The sequence below is a fragment of the Mus caroli genome, chromosome 6 (assembly GCF_900094665.2).
Source record: "Mus caroli chromosome 6, CAROLI_EIJ_v1.1, whole genome shotgun sequence".
Classification (NCBI taxonomy): Eukaryota; Metazoa; Chordata; class Mammalia; order Rodentia; family Muridae; genus Mus; species Mus caroli.
The window spans coordinates 49,901,013-49,921,145 of NC_034575.1; the positions used below are offsets into that span (position 1 = coordinate 49,901,013).

Below are 20,133 nucleotides of genomic sequence, written 5' to 3' on the forward strand. Positions count from 1 at the left end.
CTGCTTCCCTAACTAATGCAGTCTCAGGTCCCGCGCGCAATTGGATTGGAGCAGAAGCTGTGTTCCACTCACCAGAAGTCTTAAGATCCTGTGGAAGCATTTTCTTAATTAAGGTTCCCTACTCTCAAATGACTTTAGCTTGTGTCAAGTTGACATGAAACTACCCAGCACAGATGCTGTCCACAGATTTCTACTTCTCACATTCCATATCCACCTAAATGATTTTCAGATAGGTTCATTGAGGTTAAGACAAAGGAGTAACTTACAAAAATGGCTTTGGCATAGCCAGGGACACCAATGTAGGTTCCTACATCTTAGCCTGGCTTCTCCCAGATGCCCCTGAAAACATCTTCCTGCCTGGTGATTGAATTCCAACAGCTCTGTTTTAGAGAATAATTTTATTGTCCTGATTATGCATTTCAATGTTCTAAGCCACCTCCCATATGCTTTGGAGGCAGGCAGAGGAAACAGTATAAACGCATATATACAATCATTATGCTCCCATTGAGCATCAACTCTGGCATCTGTTACCTTGTGCAATGGAATAAAGGAAGATGAATCTGATCATGGGTCATAGTCAGTGTAAGGTTAGCAGCAGAGGTGCTAGACCCTGGGCCCACCCAGTGGGAAGATAGGATGTCATAGCCCATATACCTGGCAGGCATTGTGATGGTCTGTAGGCCCATGGTGGTTACTTACCATCCCTGCTTTTAGCACGAGTCCTATGGGATCCACTGGCTATAATCTTTGCTAAGTTTGCTAATGTTCCATGCCTCAGTTTCCTCATTGGCATTGTGATAATAAAATCAGCCCTCTTGTTTGAGGCTTGAACCTTGGAGCCTTGGCTTGGACTGGGGCAAGTAGAGGCCTGTCCCAGAAAGCAAAAGTCTAGGGAGGAACCCAATTCTTCACTCTGTTCTGGGATCTCATAGGCCTGTGTGCCATCTGAAACACTGTTTTGTTGAATCTGTGTGAGTGCTACTTTGGGTAAATGTGTAACAGGCATAGTAGCCCTTTGCTTGCCACAATGGAAGAATTTAGGGAGTGTTAGTTTCCTCTGCATTAAGACATGCAGGCTATCCTGAACGCCATGAGGTGGGAAAGAATATTAGAGGTGATGGGAGCAGCTGAGAAGGCCAGGCTAGACTAGAGGAAAATTCCATACTTATCAATTCACCCATTTTCTGGATATGATCTGTGTCTGGTCCCTGGTTGGTATCCTGGGGTAGGTAAGTATGTCTTTATAGTTCTTGCCCATCGTAGCCCCTATGCCAGGGGAAACAGGGTAGATATACAAAAGCTTGCCTGGTGTGTGGAGACACCAGAGGTTGGGGTTGAAGTACAGCTCTAATAATATGTAAATGCCAAACTGATTGAAAGGCATCCCTAGTGGAAGGAGCACATGGACAAACAGGAACAGGAGACCATCAGGTTGTAGCAAGTTGCCTCCCGCTGCTTCCCTTGGCCACCTCATTCAGTGAGCTCAGCACTCTTCCTGGGGGCGTCTCCCTTCCTGGAGGAAAATTCAGAGCTGTAGTAAACGATCAACTGACTAGTCTAGTTCTGAACCAGAGATCAAACCTCAGTGCTGCACAGGTTAACAGTATATATCGCAAACTCAAAGTCTCACCAGAACCTTGGAGAATCAGAGAGGCCAGTGGGAAACCCGAGTAAGGCTAACAGGGGTCCAAAGGCTTCTGGGAGCAGGGGATACCAGAAGAGGAGAAAGCCTTACTAGGAGACCTGAGGTTGCTCAGCCCTATCGCACAGCAGATGCAAGCTGGGAGCTTCTTCATATTATGCCTCACTAAGGAGACAGGCCTCTTCTCAGGCACAAGGCTGACATGTTTTGTTTTCCCCAGATGGGGATAATCAGCCTGTTAGGGAGCAGGGATGACAGCTCCAGCAGCAGGCGGGGGCTGGGGGCGGGAGGCCCCAGGCTGCAGGCAGCTTCCAGCTCTCAAGGGAGCCCAGGCTGCCTGTGTGACAACCTCCAGCAGGTGGGAATTTCTGTTTGCAGCGCAGAGAGGGCTGTGGAGGAATTTAACTCAGTTACATGAGCCCTGAGAATCAGCCTGGATCCCCTTTCCCTTTAATTTATGCCCGAGTGTCTGATTGAAGAACAGCAAGCCAGTCTTCCCCAGTTCCTCTGGAAAGGTTGATCAGGGGCCCTGCCTCGGGCCGAACTGGGCATCTCCAGATCTTGTGCAGAAATGTTGAGTCTAGCTGCCCAACTTCTTTGGGAAGACGCCCATACCTCCTAGTCCCTTGCTGAGATTCTCCTACCCCTACCAGCGCCCCAACCCTCAGCTTCCAGTCCCACATCCCATCCCTTCACTAGGATCTGTGTAAGGTTCTTTCTTGGTTCTGGTTCTGGTAAGGGTGAGGGCAGAGGTTCCTGCCACTTAAGGGGACGATGCCTAGGCAAGCCTGTTCTGAAGCTCGGCCAAGGTCTTTGGCTTGCTGTTAAGCATTTCTGAGCACTAGGCTAGGAGGTCATTTGTATCTTGTCCTGAGTCAGGGCAGAGCCAATGTGATGTCAGCCATTCTTCACCCTGAGGATAATGGGTTTCCTCCTTGAGGGTCTCTAGGAGTCTCAGAAGACCCAGCATCTGCAGACTGCAATGGGCTCCTTTTATATTTTCTTCTCACCCTATGTCAGCTTTCATTATAGGAGATCAGGGTAGGTTGGCCTTTCTGAGGGGATTCATCCCTGGCTCTGTCAAAAAATCCTCCCAATTCTAGGGCTGAGCCAACTCAAGGTTTCTCCGTCATAGCCCTTGGCTTCTCTCCCCAATCTCTTCTCAGCACCCCTTTTCTGGGTCCCACCCAGGATGCAATTTCCATCTCTGTGTTTACTCATTGGCTTTCTGCATATCAGAGTTTGGAGTCTCCTTCCATCTCCAGCTGTTCCTGGGAGCAAGTTTAATAAAGACCTTGAATAAAGTCTGGGGTCTTATCCAGGAAAACCTGCATGTTTATACCCAAGCCTATGTGTTCCTCTGTCTATGTACCTGGCCATCAGAGCCCAGGGTGAGCCAGAGTACTGGCTTAGTCTTCAACACTCCCCCTCAGTGAGCTGGTTAGCCAGGCTCTGCACCTCAGTCCCTCATGTACTTAGTGGTTGAATTCCTGTGAGACCCCAGCAGTATGCAGACAAGGTTGTTGTCCCCCCAAAAAAGCACCTCTGGGACCCCAGGCCATCTGGCCTTCTGCAGCCTCATGGAACAGCTTTCCTCCTCTGTGGTCTCCCTGGCAACACAGAGCCACCTGCCAAGCCTGCTGCCGGGGCCTGGTGCCCGAGCCGATCTTTAGTGCCACATAGAGATGGCTGATGGCAGGAGCCAGGGTGAGGCTCAGCCTTCCCAGCTGTCGCAGTCAGCAAATCAGACAAAGGCTGAGTTGGTGGGGGTGGGGTGCTAGGGCCAGGGGTCCTGGGAAAATAGCTTTGAGGTCCTGGCTGTATCCCTCACAGTGACCTTTGCTCTCCAAAACACTCTGTGGGCTTTTGTGACCTGGACCTCGGTTTCCCTACCTACCAAAGGAAGAGGCAAATTATCTATCTCTCCAGTTTAATGACTGAAGACAAGAATGGAGTTTAGATACAGAATAGACTTCAGGTAGCTAGTGGCCTTTGGACAGCTGCCCTAACTGCCCTACAGGTCTTTGTAGGGTGCATGTCTAATGGGCATTTATTACCAAATATCTCCAAGACCCAGAAGCTACTATGACCATTGCTTCACACTGCTGGGAAAGCATTCTTTCCCAGTCTCTCCCAAGAGCACCAGGTTCTGGTGGCTGAGCATCTATCAGATCATAGGCACTCTGCTAAGGACACACCATTGCTTTCCTGTCTTGAGAAATTGAGATGTTAGAGCTGCTTCTGAGAAAGGAGTCCAAAGGAAGGGTAGGTGTCTGGGAGAGCCCCAGAAACTACTGCTTCTGACCATGGACAACTGGGCAGATCAAGGACAGGACAGGAGGTGCCATTATACTTCAGCAGACTTCCAGGTTCAGAGCAATGATTCAGTAGCTTCATCTAGCCTGCGGCCCATGGGTTCCTAGTCAGGCCTTGTATAGCAGTGGAAATGGCTGATCATAGAGGGTTTCCCTTGGAATTAGGTAACTATTACCAAACAGCAAGTCCATGGGGGTTCCCCTCAGCTGCCGTAGCCCCTTTATGTGAAAGAAAAAGATGCTCTCTTTTCCCAGACTTGACTCTATGGTGAGTGGTCTTCATTCCCTTACACCTCCACAGGCTATAATTGAACCAGAATTGCTATCCATTGCAGATGGCCAAGCAGAAACTGAAGAGCAGCAATTCCTTGACCAAATACTAGAAAATCCAGGGGCAATTCCTGACCAGTCTCATGGGGGAGGTTATGTTGACATTGAGCCTGAGACCCAGAGGCCAGAACAAGGGCTTCAGTTCCTTCAACAAACACTAATTGAGATCACCTGCCTTTGCAAAGGAAGGGCTTGAATCAAGACAGACAAGGTCCCTTTGGTTTTGGTGCTTGTGCTATATAGAGAAGAGACTAGAATAACAGCATGGGAGGTGGGCATGGAGATACCTATACCTTGGGATGAATAGTGACCATAAAGTATTGGTAGATCTGGCATGAAGAAACACATCTGGCAAGATGCTTAGAGCTCTAAGCTACAGCCCACGTAAGAAGATGGATAAACAGAGTAAAGGTCAAAGGGAGAAGCAAAGCACATGGAGAGAACAGGTGGAGAGAATGAACTTGACCTGTCTCATATCACGTGAGGAGGCTGCAGGAACTGCAGCTAATGGCTGAGGAGGATAGAGGTGATGCCTTCTGCAAACTAGGGTCAGATGTGGTGACACTGTCAGCTCCAGGGAAGGGCTGGGACTTTATCTTCAGCACGGTGGGAAGCCATGGCAGCAATTTACAGTGCTTGAGTGAATCTGCTGTGGGGGGAACCATAAAGCAAGGGGACTATTTACACTCCTACTGGCCAGTGCCATTACCACTAGGCACACGTGGTACTTGAATGTTCTGCATGTGGCTGGTTCAAATGCAGATGTGGTGGGAATGTAAAATAAATGCTGGACTTCAGACTTGGCAATGAAAAAGAAGGCAAGACAGCTCATTCATAGTTTATGCTGGTAGAATTTTGAAATAATATTTTGAATTTAGTGGGCTTAATAAAATATACTATTAAAGTAATTCCCCATGTTTTGTTTTAATACAGCTACTAAATGTTTTGAAATTTTATATATGACTCCATTGTGGTTCCCATATTTTTCAGTGGGGCAGTGACAAGTGGCCAGAGATCATCGTGATTAACAGGTTCCTATTTCTAAGCACCAGCATGGTTTCCACATACCACTTGATTTTCACAACTACATAAGGGACGTATCATTCTTATCTTTGATTTATACATGGGGAAGCTGTGTCCCGGAGAGGCTAATTAACTCACCCAAAGCTGCACAGACACTAAGCACATAGCTGGCTGCATAGTCTGGGTGCTGAATCACTTCCTCTGGGGATGAGGTCTGCCCGTGGTGGAAGTGGTGGGGAGGGGTGAGTAGGAGTGAGTCAGAACCTGCGGGGGCTCAGCAGGCATCAGTGTGGGACCAGCAGGTACAGGGAAGCCTAAGGAAAGACAAGGGATCCAAAAGGCACAGGGGATCTAGGTGTGGACAGCAAGAAAGAGTGCTGCCATTCATAGAGATGGAGCGTGAAGGCTGAGAAGAGAGCCTCAGGAGATCTTTGTGTCCTGTCGAGAAGGTGGATAGATTTTCAGTGAGGTGTGGAGTGTAACTAGGTATTGTGGTCAGAGAGCCTTAGAGGTCAACAGGACGACCTACAGAGTTCAGATGTTGAGTGAAGGTCCTGAGTACAGCAGGAAGAAAAGATGGGGGCTAGGAGAGGATCTCGGAGGCAAGGACAGAGAGGCAAGGGGCAAATGCATCAGGGTGGAGGTGATGGTGGGCATAGTTCACTTTCACTTTCATCTCTCATCTTGAGAGATGCCCAAGGCAGAGCATCAGGGATACAGGGCATCCTCAAGCTAAGGCCTACAGGCACCAAGCTCATCCTTGATCCCTAAAAGCTACGTAGCCAGCCCTTCCCATGAAGGGCTATGTCAAGTAGCCTCAGAAATATACGAGCTCTTCAGAATAGACAGTGACCCCAGAAACTTGTTCATTTGGGTTCTGAACACACACTTTCCTTGGAACACTACTTATACAACAAGACTGGATTCTGGTTTGACAAAAGACTTGTGGTCACCTGATTCCTGGTGCAGCCTTGTCTGGCTTCCACTCCTAGCTGGCCCGTTCCTGTTTGTCTAGGGCTGGATTGGGCTCTCCTACCCTTTCATTAGAGCTGCCACCCCAGCTCTCCAGGTCCTCTGTCCCCATCTGTCCCCATCTGTCCCCATCGCTAATCTCTCCATCCCTGGCTTCTCTTCAACTGCACTGCCTGTGGAAACAAGTGCTTTGTCGATGGAAAAGCCCTTTGGGGACAAACACAGGAAATTAAGGAGTATGCACAGTAAGAAAATCCATTCTTCTTCTTGGATTTCTGAAATCTGTGCTATGGCTTCTGCTGAATGATTGGGATCTATTAGCCATTACTTATGCCCATGAGGTTGGCCATGTGGATACTATTAGGATAGTATCTGTTGGGGATACTATTGGGATAGATCTGGTGAGATTCTGCCACACTTTGTCTGTGCTTCTGGGGCTGAAAGGCCAATGGTTGTCAAGATGTCTTTGGTAAAATGAGCCTTCAGGTCATTGGCTAACACCCAGGGCAGATTTGCTGGTAGTCAGCTGAGACGGGAGTATTGTGACAGAGGAGACATATGCACAAGTATCCAAGATGTATGACTCCGAGTGTGATGTGCTAAGGGATAGTTTTCCTCAGGGACAAGATGGAACCAACCACCCTAGGTTTCAGTTCATCGGGTTACTGTTGCTCTTTGGGACTCTGGTTCTGACTACAAAATGAAGGTGTTGGATGGGTTTGGTTTAAGGTCATTTCATATATCACTCAGTCAGCAGCCTTGGCTGTTCATCTCTATGCTAAGACTCACAAGAGCCCCAGTGAATAGTGTCCAGAGCCCTGAATATAAAGGCAGAAACTGCTCCCCTCTCACTTCCCAGGCCAACTGCTACTTTGAAACCAGGCTTAGATGGCAGCTTGCAACCAATGTATCTGAAGCCTCTGCCCAGCAAGGGGGATCAGCTGTGTGTGAGTTCTAAGACCTCATGGAGGGCAGAGAAACATGGCTAAGCTGTGCATGAAGAAATGGAAACATGGCTGCCACAATGGCAGGTGACCCAACAAGGGAGGTGATAGAGTACAGGGGGACACAGTAGCCTTACCTGAAGGAGGAAAGGCAGAGTTGGGTGGTTGAGGTAGAGACTCCTTTAATTTACTTGAGTTGTTTCAATATGTCCCAGTGGGGTAGCCTGTTAGGACTTCCATGAAGAAGGGGGAATCAGCCACTGTCCTGGCCTCAATTCCTTTTTCTTGTCTCACCAGTGTTCCAGGAGCCATCTTATTAGATCTAATGCCATATACGGCAGATCAGGACTCTCTTTGAGGAGTCACAGGAGCCTCATCAGGCAGGGCTTTCATTGGGGCACAGTGACAGCATCACGAGATACAATTGACTAAGGATTTAGAGTTTGAGATTGGCTCAAACACTCTATATAAGTGTATGTGCTTTACAATAAACTCAAATCTGCACCCTGATTCCTGTGATTTGTCATGTGAGCCTCTCACTACCGCCTCCCCCATTCCTGCTCCTGTTCCCACATCTACCCTGGGGAGCAACAACAGTAGAAGATGGGGGCAGAAGAACCATCAGTATGGGGTCTGTGAGGCTAGTTTCACAGACAAACTTCTGTCTTGGTAGGGCTAACCATAGTTCTCTTCCTTTGTAGATGGGATCAACAAAACCACATGGTTAGTTATAAGGGGAATAACTGATAGCTTGAATGCTTATGAGCCTGCAGTATACACCAGTGCTTTCAGACAGGACAGCAGCTGCAGTGACAGAACTCACATACTGGTCCTACACAAAAGGCTCCTTCCTAAGGAGTCCTGTGGTGGCGCACACTCCCTGGTCGTCTTTGCCTAGGTCAGCTGCAATGCCTAGAGAAGCTCCTGACGTGCTGTGTGTGGGAGGGAAGTAGGCAAAGAAAAGAGGGTGATGCCACTCCAGAGCCCTTTATTGCTGAGAGGACAATATATGTCCAATCTGATTTCCATGTCACGTTCCCTATGGCCATTGTCACGGGCTGACTGGGCAGTGGCTAAGGGTCATCACTCTTTCTCATCACCAGGCAGGAAGAGGAGGTGTGAGAGGCCCTGTGGGGACAGGTGCTGAGTTCAGGTCTTCTCACTGTGCCCCTCCTCCCTGAGCCTTCTATCCTGGTGTTTCAGTTCTCATCTATCCAAGTAGTTCTGCCCTTGGTTGCTCGTGAGAGTCCAATGGGGAGCTTTAAGAAAGCCCAATGCCAGATCTTGTCTCAAATCCCTTCCATCAGAATTTGTACATTGTGCCTGGTTAGCCGAATTCTGAAACAGTCTTGTGCTGTCAGGGTGAAGAACTCCTGATTTGTTTCTAACCTCGTGCTTGCTCTTCCAAATTCAATCTTTTCTGAGATCCCCACTTGCCCCATTGATATCCCTTCCTGAGCTTCCTTTAGGATGCCTCAAACCCATCTGGCCCAAGTCCAGTTCTTAATCCATGTGAAGTCTGTCTGTCTCTCTCCAGGCTCCTGCCCCCATCAATGTATCCACCAGGTAGACAATCGTGCAGCCTGGTGACAGCCATAGAATCTGCCAGCTTCGACCTCCAAATGCCTTGTGGGTAGTCCATCATTCTGAAGATCTGCCTCATCAATAGTAACAGTGAGCAGCAGTGTCAGAATGAGAGAGAAGCAGACGCCTTCCTTGCATACTAATCCAAAAGGGCAATTCACACATAAGCTAGATCCTTCTTGTGAAGAAGCAGCGCTCTCCTCTTCACACGGTTACTCTGGGTTACACTATCACACTTCTGTTCCCGCCAATGGGAAGAAGAAAGAGAATGGTGCATCCGTGATTCTCCCTTCAATAGAATATACTCGATGTTTTCATCCCAGTGCCCTAAATGCTATCACATGCTCATACAACCTGCTCCTCAGCCCCACTAGCTGTGCTCTTTAGATGGCCTCTTGTTTCTCCATCTTTCTCTCTCTCTCCTTTCCACAATCTCCTAGTTCAGACTCAACCTGAGTCTGCAGCCAGCCTTTAAGTTCTGTCCTCTGCACCCTCCAGCCTCCTTTCTTTTTTGCATCTTGGGAAATACTGGTCCTCTCTTTAACTGCTTTCCTCTGAGCTGAAGGTTAAGACTCCTGACCATGTGATCTGATAGATATATATCTATCTAGATAGATATATAGATATATAGATAGCTCAAATTCAGTACCTGTCTTTTGCTGACTCTCTAACACATGGTCTGGGTACAGTGGGTCCCATGCATGCTGTACCTTTTCTCCATGGCCTGTGTTTTATGTTTTTTCCACTATAGTTCCCCTGACTCATGCTATTTCCCTGACTTGACCTTCAAATCTAAGATCAGGCAACTTCTTTGGGACAGCATCTTGAAATCTGGTTGGGATCCGACTGACCTGCTTCCCAATGTCAACATTCTAGTTGTGTTCCATTAAGAGCTTAGTCATTGCTTAAATTCTGTGCATTCCATTTGACAAAATGGCCTAAAGGATGCATCCCAGCAATTTCAGTGTGGTAGTGTGACTACCCCTTGAAAATCCTCACTGACACTGCTTGCTGCACAGATTATGAGCAACACACGTGGGAGTAAAACTCAGGGTCCCGACTCCCTAAGAACTCAAAGGAGATACCTTGGTAGGAGATGAGCAATGGGAAGTGTGGAGATAGCAGGCTCTTGTGTTCAACATAGAAATACAGGCCTGGAGGTGTCCCAGACCTGCTGGGCTCAAATGGGCTGCTACACATGTGGGTCTGGACCTCTGGAGTGATATCCTGCTTGGATCAATGAACACTGAATTCTCTATCTAGATTAAGGAGCTCGAAAAGGTAGATGCTACTGAAAAGGTAGTGTGATGGGCAGTCTTTATTGCCAACTTGCTTAGACAGAGAGACATGACCTAGAGAATGAGTCGAAAAAGTCTATGGGTGTGTCCATGAGGGTGTTAACAGAGAGGTACTTGACCTGTGGGATAGGAAGTGATGGGGGAGACTTGCCTTAACTGTGAGTGGCATCATCTATTAGCCTGGCGACCTGGACAGAATGAAAGAAGGAAGAAGCCAGCTAATGCACAGCATGCATAGTGTCACCATGTCTCTCTCCCCTTTCCCTCCTCCTCCCTTCCTTCTCTCCCCTCATGGCCACCAGGAGGTAAGTGACTTCACTCCAGGTGGTGCTGAGTTGAGTCAGCAAATGGCTTCTAGGAATGGCCTCAGCTGGGGTGCTGAGGGAACGAAGAAAACACAACCACCCAGATACATAAAGAAGCTGGGATTGGGTGGGCTCTCAAATGAAGAAACCTCAGCACCCCAGAAGCTTAGCAGGACTATTATAAAGAATTGATAGAGAGAGGCAGAGTGACTCAGTCATTGCAATTGTGAACAAGACACAAGATCATTAGATACAGATAAATAAGGAGGTAGGGTTTATAGCAAACAGCTTGGTCAATGAGGCAGGTTTAGCTAATATCAGGATGAGCAGTCTCTGTAGGGAACAGTCTTTAGGCTGTAAACATCTATGAGGAGAAAGCTATGGTGGAGATTTTCTGCACACTCTATCAACATCTACTAATGGGGCAGAAAGGAAGGCTTTGGAATTTCTTCTCTAGCCCAGAGTCTCACTTCCAGTGGGGAAAGACGAATTTGCTGTTTTCCGAAGGGTCTGAGACTAGGGTCCTGGGTGTGGCTGTGTTCATGTCAACAGCACACTTTCACTCAGGACCTACAGGGTGGTTTCCTTCATAGTCGCTCACCAATTCTATCACCAGACTGCATCTCCATCTCCAACAACATGACGCTGTTCCCATCATCCATGTCTTGACTCTGGGTGGGACTAACATCTGCCCACTGACCTCCACTTAGACTCTTTCTGGACAGAGACTGGAAGGACATTTGGCACAAAGCTACTTCTGAAATTAATGACACACACACACACACACACACACACACACACACACACACACCAGGGCAGGATGAGTTCAGGAACACGGGAAGGGAGTATGGGCTGCTGTTAGTTTCTAGAAGCCAGTAGGTCTCAGGGAACCGACGATTCTGTAAGAAGAATCCTGTCTTCCGAGAGAGCTCTATGGAGCTGGAAGAAGTTCAAAGATGCCCACTGCTTGGAGACTCTGAGTAGGGTCAGGGCTCTGTCTTGAATGAAGATTACAGGTCATTTTGTGGCCTGAGCCAAGGCTTTCTCAGAAGCTAGGGTTAGAGGCCAGTTTGAGACAGGGTAGGGGGCCAGGCCTGGCTGGGATGCAGTAATGGCTGGCTTGAGTCTATTGTGGGCATGCTCAGGGCTTCTTAGGAACTTCTGCCATCTTTTCTGGGCTCAGTCTTTCTACTCTCCAGACTCTGGGTGTCGCCGTCCTTGCCTTTACCTCCCCATCATTCATGGCACAGACACACTCCAGGCTCTGGGTGTCACCATCCTTGCCTTTACCTCCCCGTCATTCATGGCACAGACACAGGGATTGAGAATTCAGCTATAGAAAACCTTCAGTATCTAAGGTTCTCTGCAGACTGAATCTGAGGACTGTCCTGATCAGGGAGGAGAGGGAAGTGCTGGGGCCTGGGGTCCTGCCAGCACTGGCAGCTGGATGAGCAGCTGTAATGGGATTAGGAACAGTCTTGCCCACCTCCCTCCCCCAGTAGCCTCATTAGGATGCAGTGTTGGCTCTGCTGACTGGGCCAGGCAGCTCTGTCCCCTCCCCCAGCTCTGCCAGTGCCTAGCAACCCTCACAGGGGAGCCCTTTCCCACCGTTCTGTCCACCGGCCCAGCCCTAGGCACACACAAGCATCACTTGCCTTTAAAAAAAAAACACTGAAAGGGAGCCAGCTGGTCTCTCCAGATCTTCCCATGATCCAGTTCTGAGTTTCTTCTGAAAGTCTAGGTTTCCTTTCCAAGTGTCCTGCTTCCTATCAGTGATGCTCGGGTAGTTTTATTGTGGAATCTCTGAGTCATGTGGTCTATTCTAGAAAGCCAAAACCTTCAGGATTTTAGGGCAGGGGTCTCAGACTTGGTAGGCTGGACTCTGGTACTTGGTGACTGTGTTGCAGAGGAGTGTATGGTCTAGAAATGGGGCCTATGGCTGTGGATCAGAGTGACACAGCCAAGAGATGCTGGGAAAACAGAAACTTCTTTTTATTCTCTGGAAGTTCGGTTTCTGAGGGTGCCTAGGGAAGCTGGGATTCAGTCTTCAGTTTCACAACAGTGTCCAGCTACCCTATACTGGGGCTGGAGCAACAAGTGAAGGAAGCCTTGGTCCTCAGGCAGTTTGTGTTGGCTTAGGGGAGACAAGTCTTACAGAAAGAGACAGGTGATGCATAGCATGTGCGCAGAGAACGCTGTGGAAGAAAAGGGCAACAGTGGTGTGGCTGTGCATTAACCCTAGCACTGCCAGGAAGGAAGGAAGGAAGGAAGGAAGGAAGGAAGGAAGGAAGGGCATCTCTGGTCTAGCCTGGGCTAAGTAGGGAGAGCCTGCCAAAAGCAAGCAAGCAAGCAAGTAAACAAACAAAAGTAAAGCAAACAAATTGGCAAAAACAATATGAAAAAAGAAAATTAGCAAGCAAGGAAAAACCTAACTTTATTTTTACATGTTTACCCTATGCTAAGCATCATACATCTCTCCAAGACACAAAGACATACACAGGCACACAGACACACACACACACACACACTTTCCCTAACAACCTTAAATACCCAACACTGTTATTTAGTTTTGCTTTCTCAGTGAGGAAATAGAGGCACAGGAAGTTAAATGTGTCAAACTGGCAGTTTGAACCCTGAAGGCTAGTTCTGAAGTGTCTGTCTTGCCAGTATTGCTTGCTTCAGTGAAGCAGGAGGAGATGACAGGGCTCATGGTGTCCGCGATATGTGAACGAGACTGAGGAAGGTAATGAGTGCAGAGATCTGAAGAAAGGGTTCTGAGCAAATGGGTTCCTTCTGGAGTGGGCTGGTTGCTTCTTCCAGCAATAAGGATGATGGAGGTAGCCCCTTAGTCTGGCACTGAGGGAGGCTTCCCACAGGGGGACTAGTAGAAGCAGCAGGCTCAAAGAGATACTGAGGCTAGCATCTTATGAAGATGCCTTAGCTCACCCCTGGCCAGCATCCTTCTATAACCTTTCCCTCCAGGCCACTGCAGATTAGTTTCCTCATTCTGTGGAAGTGTCCTCAAAACACAAAGAAGTGGCTAAAGAGACAGCCTGGTGACAGAGATGGTCAGTCAGGCTAATTAAGAATAATTGCAAACACCTCTCTCTCTGTGGTGGTCATGCCAGGGTGAAACAGATCCAGGGCTGATTTCCACAGGAACCTGAAGAGAAGGGCAGGGGTCGGGGAGGTAGCTGAGCATCTTTGACTCTTCTTGCACATCTGTCTCCTGATACACAGAAGTAGCATCAGTGACATTAGGGTTGAACCGAGAGGGCTGGCAGCATCTTTGGACAAACAACTTTATCTATCCAAGACTTGGGTTCTTCACCTGCATACATATGATTACCATGTCCCTAACCTATACAGCTTGATGAGTTCCTAAGATGACATCCCAGAGCCTGTCACATTGTAAGCTCCTGAAGAGTGCTGCATACATTGTTTCAGCCTTACCATCTGTGGCTTTGGACAGGTTGATGTAGTTATTTTTCTCTGTCCAGGGCTTTGGACTTCCTACCGAGGTATAATAGCCATAGGGGTTGGAGACTCACTTGTAATCAGCCCAGAGTGGATGCCCAATACTGGGTATGCAACCAGATAAGCACAGCCTCTGATTTCAGAGACCTGCTGTAGCAGGGAGTTCCAGTCCAGTCCGCATACTCCATGATCCAGAAGATGGGGACTGTGGTAGGTTAAAACTTAAGTACCTACAGTCCCTGTCCTTAGTGTGCAGTCCCATACTATCCCACCCTCTTGGGTGTGGACAGGACCTATAATATTGCGTGATTTTGATTTCTTGATTGGAGCTCTTATGAGTCAAAGGACAATGGATCTTGCTGATGTTACTGAGTCTGTTTCCCAGTGAGTTGCCTTTAGGTGTGGGAACAGCGAACTTACTATGAAAGATCTTAAGCCCATCAGATGAGCTCTTTGAAAGAGATATCAAGGGCAGAGAGGCAGCACAATGCTGAGGGTTACAGTGGCAAGATTGGGCTCTCAGCAGCACCTCTAAAAGCTAAGGCCCAAGTTCTACAACCACAGCGACTTAATTCAGCCAACCCCTTGGGATAAGACCCTGTGCCTCCATGGAAACCCTGGGCTGGGTCTCCTTTTGGTTGGTTCCTTATAACATTCCAAGCAGAACTCCCTGTTCAATCCCTGAATCCATGGCACTGTGACACATACCGGGTATATTACCTTAAGCCACTAAGTTTTCAGTAACATTTTGAGTGACACTAGAACATCAAAGCCATACATACTCGATCTTGAATATTTGCAAAGCCTTACGCCAGACCCTTCCCACAAGCTTAGGGTCTGGAGCCCAAGGACCCTATGAATTTTTTGCAGATAGTTCTCCCCATCAGTCACAGCAAAACCATTATTTTATCAGCGGCCAACATGTTCCCAAAGTTGATCATCAAATAACATTCTATTTGCTCTACTTTTAATATAATTATCAACATCATTTGTATGACACCAACTCAGGTCTCAGCCTGTAATAGGCCCTCCATTATTCTGAACTGCTTTTTCTGGGAATGGTTGTATTCATGCCTTACACAGGCTGCCTCCTCCCACACAAATTATCTGCAATTTCTATACCCCTGTGCCTGCAGAGGCTCTTTATTAGAGCCAGGAATGGTGTGGGGCTCGGGCAAACTGTCATTTTTAGAGCAGTTAAGACGGACTCCAGGAAAGTGCAGGGGCAGTAAGTGGGAACTGGCTTTGACTGTGATATCTGCAGGGAGGGAGTAGACGTGATGTATGAATTTATTGTGACAGGAGCTAGAGCTAGCCAGGGGTAGCAGACCTGCTCCTAGCTGAGGGTAGGTATGTGCAAAGTGGCCTTGAATTCATGTGTCCGATTTGTGATATAGGCTGGAGTGGTAATTTCTGCAACTGAAGAGGCTGTGCACAAATACCAGGTATGAAGAAGACAGAGAAAGGGATGTAGGGATATGAAAAGACTCCTATGGGTCAAGGGAGGGAGCAGAAGAGAGAGGGAGGGAGAGAGAGAGAGAGAGAGAGAGAGAGAGAGAGAGAGAGAGAGAGGAGATGGTGTGAGAAAAGAACTATTTCATTCTCCATCAACTATGGGTTCTGAGAACGTCTGGCTCCCATGAGTAACCAGTTGAGTCCCTGGGGAAGGCACTACAGAAGGCGAATGGGAAATGTCACTCATTCTCTGACAAGCATTGCCTGAGAGTGATGAAGCCCTGCCTCTGCAGACAGGCCCTGCGGTCTGCTTGCGAGCCCTCAGGAGGGAAGATCTCTATCCCAGAGGAGAAGATGTATATTCTGAGCATGAATCTGCGTGTGGTACCACCCACTGGCTCACACCTCTGGGGGTGCATGCTGCATGGGAAGGTGCACTGAGTATGCATATTTGCCTCTGCACTCCTCTGGGCTGGACTTGCACATCTATGTACATAGGTCAGAGAGATGTAGGTCTGCACAGGTCTCTTGCTTTTCCTCTGGGATCCAAGGAATTATTTATCTCATCCAGTCTACCCTGACACCCATATGTTCCAACTTTCCAGACGCGTAAGTTCTTATCTACGAGTTAGGGAGGCACAGGGCTGGTTCTGATCCAAGACCTGCTCTGCAGGTAGCTATAATGCCTTGTAACTGGAGCATCATTTCTGGTCCTGAGCCTTATGAGTGACAGCCCTAACTCTTGCCCCTGTCACCCCCCCCTGCTTCTCATTCCAAGTAGTCTTTGCCTCACACATCTCTATCCAGGACTGGGCTGTGGAATGGGTAGGGGCCAGAGAGAACTTAAGCCTGGTCTCTGAGGAATGCCTAGTCCCTCTGAAGATGCCCTTCTCTCCTTCTCAACTCCAGGTAGCTTCCAGGGCACCTCAGGGCATTTCAAGTACACCAAGGCCACTGTCTGCACAGCATGGCTCTAGATAGAGAACTAACATGCGTTTCCTTTTATCTCAGGGTGTCCTTAGGTCTGGGGACCAGATCCACCAGGTCCCTGCTCTGACTGTGTGAGCAGACCACTTTGGGAGGCTTGCACGCAAGGCATGGGGAGGGCTTCTCACAGTGTTCCAGAGCACTCCAGCTGTATGTTAAAACACCCTAGGGAGCTTTCAAAAAAACACTCTTACCCAAGCCTCTCCACAGACCAATTATCTAATTATCTGTGGTGGTGAGGCCTGGGCAGGGGTGTTTTTTTCAAAGAGATTCTGTTGAGAATAGTTAAGAAGGGTCCTTTCTCCAGCAGACAGGGCCAGGAATCCTGAGCAGCCTTGGTTCTACAGAGTGGGAGCCTGCCAGGGATGCCAGCTCTTTACCCCGAGACACCTGTGTTCTGGAAGGTATCGCTTATGTCTGAGTGGCGCCAGGGCTGGGCTTGTGTCACGGAAGGAACGGCTGTGCAGGAGAGATGAATGCTGGGTAGGGTGGCCTGGCATTCATCTCCCTCAATCCCTCATCTCAGGAAATTGAATTAAAACCCATATTTTTCAGCTGCTGCCTGCCCAGCTGGCTGGCTTGTGGAGAGGGATGAGGTAGTGAGCACCTCAGGGTAGGAACCGTGGATTTCCTCATTCTCCAATTCTGGGAGGGAAGGTATCTCAAGAGGACTCTGGGAACCTTTAGTTCCGACCCCAATGCTTTCCAGAGCCAGGCCGTGAGGGTGGGGACGGTAAGCTGCCAAGCATGGAGAGTCAAGGTTAGAATTTGACCTAAAGTTGGCTTTTTGGGTGAGTGACCATAGAGATAATGGGAAATCTTGACTCTGTTCTTGGTTCAGGGGACCAGCATTGGTATAGTTCTTATTCATAGGAACACATTTATTAGGAGAGCCGGAGACAAATCCCCGAGTCAGGCACAAGACAAAGAAGCCCATGCTGGGCCTACAGAATGGTGGAGGGCATAACTCACAACACATTCATCTGCTGGGGTCTGGTAAGTCATCTTTGTGCTCCTGTGACGTGAATCAACTAGGAAAAAGCATCACTCTTGGATGACTTCAGGCATACCTGCCTCCGTGTGTCATGGTTTCTCATCCCCCATTCTGCCCTTGAGGGTTCCTTTTAGGTTGGGTACAAGTAGGACCGTAAGTCTGACTGTCCTCTACCTGGAGTCTGCCGGGGACTCAGAGACACAGGCCATAGGCTGTGAAGCAAAGGGAAGACATATGGGTTTACATGAATGTCTCACTTCTTTCTGCACAGCTGGCTGCCTGGATAGAGGAAGACACCCACCATGACTGTCTTTCTCATATACCATGATGTGCACCTGCTAACACACAACAGAAAGCGGGGCTCTGGTTCCCAGACACAGACATGAAGAACCAGCAATATGTAATAAGCCAGGAACTGGATGCACAACCTCAAAGCGTCAGGATTCCCGCAGTGAAGTCCTGACTCTCAACATTTCTGGAGTGATCTGATCTACTGTGGGTAAGTGATTGCATCTCCCCCTCCCTTGCAGCCCCTAGTGCCAATGTCCTATGTTTCATGGTCCACTTCCTATGTGGAGGCTATCAACAGCCCTGCCTCCCCTTGAATGTCTCGCAGTTCGCAGGGTACGTTCACAGGTGACATCTCATTTGATCCGTCCTACATCAAGGCTGGAGGCCAAGTAGAGAAGCTGACCTCCAGTTTGGGAAAACAGACCGGAGAGCGATGCAGTGCGTTCTAGTGCTGATCCTGATTGACTGCTGACTTTCTGCCCAGCGTCTAGCTGTACTCTCACTAGAGGGACCCTGGCCACTCTTAAGAGAGAAGACATATTCCTTTGGAACATGGCCTAAAAGAACACAAGCGAGTGCCAGCTGTCGACGAGGTGACGAAGTGGGACCAGTGCTTCCTGGACTAAGTGGGGAATCGTGAACTTGCTGTCTGTATATAGGACACTCCATACATCTTTCTGGAGCATCAGGTTGCTTCCTATTCTTAGCCTTACTGTTTTCATTGTGAAGTAGGATGTAAAATGATCATGTAGGTCTTACCAGTTAGGGTTCTGTGTGGCTCCCGTTCATGGGTCTTCTCCATGTCCTTGTCCTTTTGTTTTCAGCGAGACTGAGCTTGCTAACAAAAGGCTCAAGTTCTTTCTCCTTCCCTCTTCTTCCTTGAGGGTTCTTCAGAAGGACACACATCAAGGGTGGCTCAGAACTTGCCTGAACAGGCAATGACAGAAGCCAGTTGAGACTAAGTGATGGGGATACAAAGAACTCAGGATGCTGTGACTGGGCACAGTTATGCCAAACTGGAGGTGGCAGGATGTTGGCACTGTGACCTTATTTGACTGAGTTCTGCTCATTAAGCTCCTGCTTATCAAATTGTACCAGAAGAAGGGTGAGCACACCACATCACCAACAACAATAGTAATTTGTTTAGCATCAGTGAATATATGAGCCTAGTACAAGTTTGCTCCTGGCACACAGACTGTTCCTACTCAATGTTGTTCTTCTCATGACCCCAGAAATAGAAACGATGACTGTGGTGCAGGTGAAGAAGTGGAGGCTCAGAAACATCAGGCCGCACACCCAAACTCCCAGAGCTGGCAGGGCAGTCTCATTTATTTTTAACAGACTTCCCGTAAGCACCTCCACTCCTTTTCTGGCTATAGGGGTGTTCTTTGGGGTGTCACAATCGAGGACATCTAGATAGGCACCTGCAATTCAACCCTTGTAGACCCCTGACTGTGAGCAAAGGAGGGCCCAAAGAGGGTCAGGGACTTGCTCAGGTGGCAGGTTGCCAGAGGAGGCTTGGAACACAGAGAGGGAAAGGGCTTTCTTTCGTGGATGTTTTGCGGTTGGACAGAAAGGTGGTGAGCCCTGAGGAAGGCACAACTCAGCCCGGAAGCTCTGCGACAGAACTGGGAAAGGGGGGCTGTTACCTCCGCCTCCGCGCCCTGGGTCCCTGCTGCAGCTCTGGCTTGTGTCAGCGCGGTGGTCCTCATCCAGCTCCCCATCTCTGCCCCCCCACCCCGGCCTAACCCCGCCCCCGGGCTCTCATTGGCCTGCACCCCACCCCCCGCCTGCGAGGTCTGCCGGGGAGGCGGTGGTCTATCGCCTCCCTCGGCCCCGGGCCTGGCTGCGCAGCAGAGGCGGCGCCTCTCCCGCAGGACAGAGCTGGTCGAGCGGCACAGGGTGGGCAAAAGGAGACGAGGGACACCTCGCTCCCATTCCCGACTGCGACTAGCTGCGACTGCGACTAGCTGCGACTTTGGAGCAGCGCGGTCCCTTGTGCAGAACGCACACACCGCGGCGCAGGGACACACAGACTTGGCTGCTCGCGGCCACACGCACCGAGAGACCAGGCTCGGCGCGCGCTCCGCGGCGCACACGCTCCAGCCAGTGCGGCTCTGGGCGCGGATTCGCGGGTTGCGCGCCCTCCTGCACCTTCAGCCCCGGCGCCTAGCAGTCCCGACCAGCCCGGAGGCCATCAGGTAAGGACCACTCCTGGCCTGTCCTTCTGCTCCGCACTCGCCCAGCGCCAGACCCTTTTCCAGTGGGGCCCTTGGACCCCTCCTTCAGCCCAGAGGTCTCCAGGAGCCGCGTGCTCTGCCAAACCCAAAGCCAGCGAGGGCCAACGCGGGGCACAGAGTCGGAGCCCATCCTCTCCCGCCGCCGCGGGCTGCCTACGCTTCTCTCTGCCCCATCCAAGTGTCGGACTGTGGCGTGGAGCACATTATTGTAGACCATTCAGTGAGTATCGGCCTAGCTGTCTCAGCCTTTTCTGGTGCCAGAAAGAGGCATTCAGG

General features: G+C 49.4%; 1 protein-coding gene and 1 long non-coding RNA gene across 6 annotated transcripts in view; both read left to right on the top strand.

Annotated features, from left to right (window-relative positions):
• LOC110295571 overlaps window positions 1-19,356 on the top strand; it is a 52,381-nt gene extending 33,025 nt beyond the window's left edge. Inside the window, exons 4-5 of the long non-coding RNA XR_003836943.1 lie at window positions 17,598-17,825; window positions 17,943-19,356. This is a non-coding gene — a long non-coding RNA (uncharacterized LOC110295571). The remainder of the gene's footprint in view (window positions 1-17,597; window positions 17,826-17,942) is intronic.
• Window positions 19,357-19,390: 34 nt separating this feature from the next.
• Adcyap1r1 (ADCYAP receptor type I) overlaps window positions 19,391-20,133 on the top strand; it is a 49,877-nt gene continuing 49,134 nt past the window's right edge. For 2 of the 5 annotated variants that reach the window (XM_029478653.1, XM_029478654.1), the window contains exon 1: window positions 19,391-19,818. The gene's annotated coding sequence lies outside the window, so the exon portion shown is untranslated. Of the gene's footprint in view, window positions 19,819-19,850; window positions 20,078-20,133 lie in introns of those variants that run through there. The other 3 variants (XM_021164754.2, XM_021164752.2, XM_029478652.1) reach the window with 2 other exon arrangements.